Source organism: Stegostoma tigrinum, chromosome 4, assembly GCF_030684315.1.
Source record: "Stegostoma tigrinum isolate sSteTig4 chromosome 4, sSteTig4.hap1, whole genome shotgun sequence".
In the NCBI taxonomy this organism is placed as follows: Eukaryota; Metazoa; Chordata; class Chondrichthyes; order Orectolobiformes; family Stegostomatidae; genus Stegostoma; species Stegostoma tigrinum.
Window position 1 is genome coordinate 73049684 of NC_081357.1, and position 7082 is coordinate 73056765.

Below are 7082 nucleotides of genomic sequence, written 5' to 3' on the forward strand. Positions count from 1 at the left end.
TGACAAACTCATATCTAGATTTTATGTGCATCTCCTGAATTATGAAGAAATATTTGGTGTGAAACAAACAGCAATTCAACATTAAGGAAAGACAGCCTTCCCACGAAATAGTAAAGTGTGCAAGTTCCGTTGAAGATGTGGTGCCACTGGTACATAGAACAAAAGTCCATCTTGACTGTACTGTGCATTTTTATCTCAGATCTGGGACAGAAGATATTGCTCTTTGTTTCTTCAGAAACTTTATTTATAACCCTTCATACAATTTTAAAATGTATACATGCTTTATGTTTTCCTTTCAGCTCCATTTACAACTTGTAATTTTCTCAGAGTTCATACCTAAGTTCATCAAACATAGTGAACATAAATCAATTGGCAAAAAATCACAATCAAGCAAAACAATCGAATATTGCAGATAAGCATTAGCACCATGATAATAAAGTTGCAAATTTGGGCATGGTATTTGTGAATTGGAATGCAGGATGTTAGAGCTTGCTTGTAAAATGGTACGGGGACAGAGGGACTGGTCCCTTTAAAAGATGATGTGTTTTTAAAGCTTGGAGATTAAAAAAAGCCTGCAGGTAGCAGCAGGTGCACATAGAGTTCTTGAAATTGAAACATTGTATTAAAAAGCTATACGATTAGCAAGAAAAGTAGCACTTTTTTTACCCAAGACAACAGACTTTTGAATTTAGCCAATTCATTTACACCAAGCCCTAGATACCAAAACCCAGTTAAATTTAAACATGATGGTTTTGACAACCTAGGACCAATCCTATTGTGAGAAATTGAAAGGTCATCAAGGGTATCAAAGAAGAGGTTGCTTGAAAATTAGGTTGTGAGAGAACTGTCATCTAAAGAAAAACTCATTGGTTCTCACAGAAATCTCTAATTTCTTAGCGTTAGCACCACCCAAATGAAGGTACTAAAGCATTCCCAGCAAATATTCCTGATAAAAGAATTCAACAGAGAAAGAGATTCCTGAATGTAAAACAGTGGACAAGGCAAAGAACATTCTGAAAAATTTATCTTGGCTGTAATTTTGAGAGAATTAAGTTTCTTTTTTTATTAATCTGTTTTGTACAAGTGGGAGTTGTATCTATTGGAACGGCATGGCATGCCATTTACATTTTGTTTTATTTGGGAATAGTAGTTAAGGGAGAAATTTTTTGTTTGTTGGTAGTTCATTTAATTTGTTAATTATTAGAGTTAGATAAATAAATTGCTATTTGTTGCTCATAAAGTGAGTATCAGGGATTTCTCTCATTTAACCACTGCTTTATAAAAGGTAGGGGATGAGAGGCAGGTTATATCATTTTCACACCCCTTTAATAGATTACGAGCCAAGGTCAGCTTCTCTGGGTGTTTCAGTTTTAATTATTAGACCGGTGTTAACCAACTCCTCTGTAACCTTAGAAGAAAAACTCATAACATCGATTATTTTTGATCACCTAGATTTTTAGATTTGATTGTGAGAGGAAAACTGTTCTGATGGAAACAATTTTCTCTGATGGAGAAGTCATAGAGAAAAGCATATAGTTTTAAAATGAGAGTTAGGCCATCCAAGATTGAAATCAGAAGACATATTTCAAAAAAGATAGCAGAAATATGAAATTACCCATTAATTGGTTACTAGGGTGAGTGGAGCTTATGGGACAGAGATAAATAAAGATCTGGTGTAATTTGATTTGTTATCATCATAAGTACTGAGATACAGTGAACAGTATTCTATAGGGTGCTATCCAGACAAATCATATCTTACAAAAGTACATCAGGTTAATAGAACAGAATGCTGAATGCAATATTCCAGCCACAGAGAAGGTGCAGAGAAAAATCAACTCTAATATTTGAAAAGTCCATTCATAAATCTGATAACAGTGAAGAATAATTTGTTCTTGAATCTGCTGATATGTGTTTTCAAACTTTTGTGTTTCCTCCCTGATGGAAGAGGGTGGACGAAAGTATAACTGGGATAGAGGGGATCTTTGATTATTTGATTGTTTTCCCAAGGCAGCAGGATGTTTAGACAAAGTTAATGGAAGGAAGGCTGATTTTCGTAATGGACTGGCCAGCTCACAACTTTCTGTGATTTCTTGTTTTGTTAAACAAAGATATAAAGCAATATGAATAAATATAATTGGTAACATAATTGAGGTTCAGATTAGCCAATGATCTAAGTGAGTGCAGAGCAGAAACAGTGAGCTGGCTGGGAAGAGGGGAAGGGATCACAATGGTCTATTCCTCATGCATCTGCATTATCCTTGTTCCTACCCTGGTTATGCTCCTCTTATACCTGGATTCTCACCACATACAGATGGTGTAAGCTACCCTTTATAGTATGTGCCATGCCACAAGGATACAAGCAATTAGAGTAGAAGCAGACGACACAGTCTGGTGATATTGTCCCTTTCTAAGCTGGTAACTGGCAACTGTGAGCACGATAGTGTTCTTTACAATGCCGTCTTCCTGTTGTTTCATAATTGCTTGGTTAGGGGTCTCTGAACGGAATATGTGTTTAGGGTGTTTGAGATATAAAGCCCTAGCAGTACAACTAAACAGATACCACTTTTTGAGCTTTTAACAATAGGGTCCTCCGCTTTCCTTGTCCTAACAATGTACGAATGACTGGCATTTATGAATCAAATAGGATTTATGAAACAAGATATTAGACGTGCAATAAGCAGTTCAAGACAGCATGGATTTTACTTATCCCTCAAGGACCTAGATTCTTGAATTTGCCAGAGCAGTTGATGTCTTTCATCTCTTGATCCTGAAGTGACATTCTGTCTCTTCTGTTGTGTCTCAGGACATTTAAACCACATAGGTACTCCAATGAGAACTGTAAATTTTCAACTTGTATCCATAATTCTGACTGTCTTATTCATTATGAAGGTATGGACTGAATTAAATCCTTTCATTGACTGTTGTGGGGTGTCATTTGGTATCACCCCAATTCTGTAACTACAGTTATGTTAGCTGAGATAAATGTTCATCTCTTATTTCCTTAAGGACCGAAGTTTTATATTACAGTTGAACAAATGACACAGCCTTTCAGGTATAGAGTAGTTGTATAAACAATATTACATCATCTTCTCAATAATTCAAGGTATTCTAAACAGTTCACTTAAAACATATTGGTGTTGACAGTGCCATAGTGGTAACATGGTTAGGCTCTGGAAACATTGATTTCATTTCCATCACCGTTGTTGGTAGACTTCAAACTTAAATAATGATTTAAGAACAAAAGAGAGGTGCACAGCACTGGAACAGGCCCATTGGTCCTCCAAGCGTGTGCCAATCGTCATGCCCTAATTAAAACTAAAAAGCAAAGCTTCTGCCCTTATTTGTTCCATACCCTTCTATTCCTTCCCTATTCATGTAACCATCCAGATGCCTTTTTAATGTCGCTAATGTGCCTGCTTCTACTAGCTCTTCTGGCAGTGCGTTCCAGGCTCCTATCACTGTCTGCGTGAAAAACTTCCCTCTCATGTCTCCCTTAAACTTTCCCCCTCTCACCTGGAACCTGTGCCTTCTTGTAATTGAAATTTCAACCCTCAGTAAAAGCCTATGACAATCCGTCCTATTGCAACCATTCAAAATTTTGTAGACCTCTATCAGGTCCCTTCTTAGCTGCTGTCTTTCCAGTGAAAACCATCCTAGTTTTTTTAGCCTGTTCTCATTGCCATTGCCCATGAGACAGGGCAACATCCTCATGAACTTGCTCTGCATTCTCTCCAAAGCTTCCATGTCCTTCTGGTAATGAAGTGGCCAAAACTTCACACAATACTCCAAATGCAGCTAAAAAGGGTTTTCTGTAGCTGCCACATAGTTGCCAACTCCATGCCCCAGCCAACGAAGGCAAGCATGCCATATGCTTTCTTAATCATATCAGCTCAGTATTCTGTGTTGCTACTTTAAGGGAACTGGGGACCTGAACCAGATTTGTATGCTAATGTTCTTAAAGCTTCTGCCATTTACAGAATAATGCACACCTAAATTTGATCCTCCAAAATGAATCACCTCACATTCATCTGATCTAAATCCCATCTGCCATTTCAGTGCCTAAGTCACCAATCTATCTATATTCTATTATATCCTCTCACAATCATTGGCACTATCAGCAACTCCACCAACCTTCGTGTCCATGCAAACTTACTAATCAAACCACCCACATTTTCATCCAGATCATTTGCATATACTACAGCCAACTTTTGCCCAGAGGACAAAAGACTTATACTTGCGGAACACCACTAGCTAACAGCCTCCTTTCTGAAAAACATCCTTCTTTCACTACTTTCAGACAACAAAGTGTGAAGCTGGATGAACACAGCAGACCAAGCAATATCCCAGGAGCACAAAAGCTGATGTTTCGGGCTTAGACCCTCTAGGCCCGAAACGTCAGCTTTTGTGCTCCTGGGATACTGCTTGGTCTGCTGTGTTCATCCAGCTTCACACTTTGTTATCTTGGATTCTCCAGCATCTGCAGTTCCCATTATCTCTCTTCTTTCAATACTCTCTGCCATCTATGACTAATCCAATTTTGTCTTCATCTAGCCTGCTCACCTCGAATGCCATGTGATTTTAGTTTTTGTACCAAAATGCCACGTGGGACTTTATCAAATGCCTCACTAAAGTCCATATAAACTACATCCACAGCCCTTCCCTCATCAATTGCCTTGGTTACCTCTTCAAAAAAATTCAATCAGATTGGTGAGACATGTCCTTCTCTGTACATAACCATTATGCCTGTCACTAACTAGTCCATTTTCTTCCAAATGTGTGTATATCTTGTCCCTCGGTATCTTCTCCAAAAGCTTCTTTACCGCAGACATCAGGGTCACCAGCCTATAATTTCCCAGATTATCCTTGCTTCCTTTCTTAAACTTGGGAACAACTTTGGCTCATCTCCAGTCCTCTGGAGCCTCACTTCTGGTCAAAGAGAATTAAACATATCTGCTAATGCCGCAACTATTTCTTCCCTTGCCTCTTGCAATAACCTGATAGTGATCACATCTGGCTCTGGAGACTTGTCTATTTTAATGCAATTTAGGATGACCAAACCTTCCTCTTTCAATATATTAACATTCTATAGAGTATTCACACTCTCATCCCTGACATTAGTCATGTACTTTTCCTTGGTGAATACAGATACAAAGTGCTCATTAAGGATCTCCCCCACCTCCTGTGGCTACATGAATAACTTCTGTCCTTTGTCCTTGAGTGTGCCTATCCTTTCCCTAGCTACCCCCTTTATTCTAATAAATGCATAGAATGCCTTGGGATTCACCTTGACCTGTTTACTAAAGGCATTTTATGGTCCCCTATAGCCTTTTTATTTCCACATTTAAGTTCCTTCCTGATTTCTTTATACTTCCCAAGGGCTTCATTAGTTTGTAGCTGCCTATGCCAATCAAATGATTCGTTTTTCTTGTTGACTAAGCTTACAATTTCCCTTGTCATTCATGGTTCCCCAGTCTGTCATTCCTATCCTTCAGTTTTGCAGGGACATGCATGTCCTGCACTTTAATCAACTAGCCTTTAAAAGCCTCCCACGTGTCAAACGTAGATTGGCCCTCAAATAACTGCTATCAATCCACATTCCCCAGTTCCTGTCTAATTTGGATATAATTGGCCCTTGCCCAATTAAGCACCCACACACAAGGGTCAGTCTTGTCCTTGTCCATGACTACTCGAAACCTAATGGAGTTATGATCACTATGCCCAAAGTGCTGTCCTACTGAAACATTGATCACCTTTCCCGGCTCATTCCCTAGTGCCAAGTCTAGTATGACCTCCTCAATATCAGATTGTCAATATACTGTCTCAAAAAGCACTCCTCGACACACCTAACAAATTGCACACCATCTGGGCCCGAGCTCTCAGGAAGTGCCAGTCAATAAAAGGAAAGTTGAAATCACCCATCACAACTACCCTGCTTTTTTTCATATCTTTCCAGTATCTGACAACATATCTGTTCCTCTGTCTCCCGTGAGCTGATGCGAGGTCTATAGAAAACTACCAATATTGTCATTTCAACCTTCCTATTCCTGAGCATCACCCATAATGCCTCAATGCAAGATCTCCCTGGTATAGACTCCCTCAATGCAGCTGTGCTGTGATCCATAATCACTAATGCAACTTTCCCATCCTTTTTGTTTCCCTTTCTGTCCCACCTAAAACAGCAATATCGAGGAATGCTAAGCTGCCAGTCCTATCCTTCTTTTAACCAAGTCTCCATAACGGTAATAATATCAAAATTTCATGCAGTAATCCATGCTTTTAGTTTATCTGTCTTACCTGTTATACTTCTTGCATTAAAATAAATACACTCCAGTCATCCAGTCCCTCTGAGACCCATGGCTTCCCACTGCCTGCTCTTACTCTGCGCTATGCATGTCTTAGTCTGTCTTTTGTCTCCAGTCCCTGCACTTACTGGCCAGTTGTTCCAGTTCCCAATCCCCTGCCATAACAGTGTAAACCCTCCCAAAGCGCTCTAGCAAACTTCCAGCCTCCAGGATATTGGTGCCCCTCCACTTCAAGTACAACCTGTCTTTCTTGTACAGGTCCCAACTTCCCCAGAAGACATCTCAATGATCCATACATCTGAAGCCCTTCCTCCTACACCAGCTCTGTAACCACGTGTTCAACTGTAATTTCTCTCTGTTCCTAGCCTCACTAGCCCTTGGCACGGGTAATAATCCTTAGATTACTACTCAGGTAGTCCTCCTTCTTAGCAGTGTCCTCGCAGGATCTCTTCCCTCTTCCTACCTATGTTGTTTGTGCTGATATGGACAATGATTTCTGGCTGTTTGCCCTCGTGTTTCAGGATGTCCTGTACCCACTCCGAGACATCCAGGACCCTAGCACCAGGAGGGAAACGCATCATCCTAGAGTCTTGTTCAGGGGCACAGAAATGCCAGTCTATGCCCCTGACTATCGAGTCACTTACCACTATTGCTCACTTGGACCTTGCCCCACCCTGCTCTACAGCAGAACCAGTTGTGGTGCCACAGACCTAGTTGCTGCTTCTACTATCTCATGACAGGCTATTATCCCCTGTAGTATCCAAACCGGTTTACCTGTTT